This window comes from Microtus ochrogaster, chromosome 4 (genome assembly GCF_000317375.1).
Source record: "Microtus ochrogaster isolate Prairie Vole_2 chromosome 4, MicOch1.0, whole genome shotgun sequence".
In the NCBI taxonomy this organism is placed as follows: Eukaryota; Metazoa; Chordata; class Mammalia; order Rodentia; family Cricetidae; genus Microtus; species Microtus ochrogaster.
The window spans coordinates 84,496,323-84,498,185 of NC_022011.1; positions in this window are offsets into that span (position 1 = coordinate 84,496,323).

The window sequence follows — 1,863 nt, forward strand, 5'->3', positions numbered from 1 at the left end:
TTTGTGCTGAGCTGGGGCTAGCCCAGCAATGTTTGTGCTGAGCTGGGACTAGCCCAGCAGTATGTGTGCTGTGCTGGGGCTAGCCCAGTGGTGTTTGTGCTGAGCTAGTGCTCTACCAACAGCCTGCGTCCTCAACCCTAAGGATCCATTCTTAGCTGAGAGAAAAGCAGCCGGTGCAGCTGTTCTCCGGGACAGCCTGAACCAGAAAGTGGTGCTTGTTTGATCTCCTTTTGTTCCACAAAGGCAGCACTTAAGTTTGCGCCCAACCGTTGTCCAGCCTCGGTTGTTTAGCAGACATGCTTTAGATAGCTCGAGCCCATCTGTAAGTCACTTACTTGTTGTACATTATGGCTTAATGTCTGGCAGAGTGTTTCTAAGTTGCCTATTATCGTAAAGTTAAGAACTCTGACAGAGGTATTAGGAATCATAATGATGCAATATTGATGAGGCAAACTACCAGGTAATTTCTAGAGGTGGAAAACAGCTTGCAAGCATTTTCAAAATCAGCCTGCTCTTAAGTCCGCCATTGCTAATCCACGTGGACTCAGAAGTAAGCCAGCTGTCCAGGATTAGTTTCTTAGTGCTTGGTTGTGTTTCTGTGAGCAACACCTGTAGCCATTCTGGATTCTTGAATCTGAGGGGCACGGTTAAAATGCCTTGGATGTTTGAGGTACAGCTAAGGAAGAAGAGTACCAGCACATTATTTAGTGTTCTGAACTTGAAAGCATAATTGATGACAGGCGCTCACCTCTTCCAGATAGATATGTGATTTGAGAGTCCCTCTGGATGCTGGAAATGTGTTTTATTACCATTGTTAATAAAGAAGCTGCTTTGGCCTATAGCAGGGCAGAATATGGCCAGGCTGAAAGATATATATATATATATATATATATATATATATATATATATATATAGAGAGAGAGAGAGAGAGAGAGAGAGAGAGAGAGAGAGAGAGTAGGTGGAGTCAGAGAGACGCCCTGTAGCTGCTAAAGGAGACAGACGCCAGATGCTTACCAGCAAGCCACACCCTCGTGCCAATGCATAGATAAATAGAAATGGTTAATTTATGATGTAAGAGTTAGCCAGATATACACCTAAGCTATTGGCCAAATAGTGTTGTAATAATATAGTTTCTGTGTAATTATTTGGGTCTTGAGTGGCCCGGAATGAATGGGCAGTCTCCTTCTTCAGATCTGAATACTGTTGTTAATGCGGCCAGAGGGTAGGGAGGGAATAGGCTGCTGCCTTTCCTTGAATCTCTCCTTTCTGACAGATTCGGACAGAGGGAGGCATGGGTTCTGTCCTTCTACTCTCCATTCTCTCGCTTCCATGTGTCTTTGGTGAAACTGGTGTGGGAGATGTGGTTCCTACGTCTCCTCCTGGCCATCTTTTGTCGTTGCTCTTTGTTTTAAATCTTGAAAGACTCTGCAGGGTAGGAATTCACAACGGTAACTCTGACCTTCAATGTAAGAGACTATGCTGTGAACATGCAGAAATGTCCAAACTAGGGCACTGATCATGGATTTTGTGTACAATAGACTTCTGGCTCCCAGGACACAGACTGTCTTACAGAGGATTTGAGAGTCCTGCTGGCCTTTGTGGGTGCCACAATATCAGCCACTATACTGTGGCCCACTGTCTAAGAGTTCTGTCACAAGAGAAGGGTATCCTGGCTAGACTGAAATCACTGTGTGTACGTGTGAGCTACTGGAAGACCCTGCAGACAATCGGAAGATGGGAAGAAGGTCCTCAGTAATCAGAGACCCTGCCCAGCTCTAGATAAACTTTTCTGATAACGATGTGGTCGTTTGGTTGCACAGTCTATGAGCGCTTCCTTTTATCTTCTTGTTAAATTATTTTTAT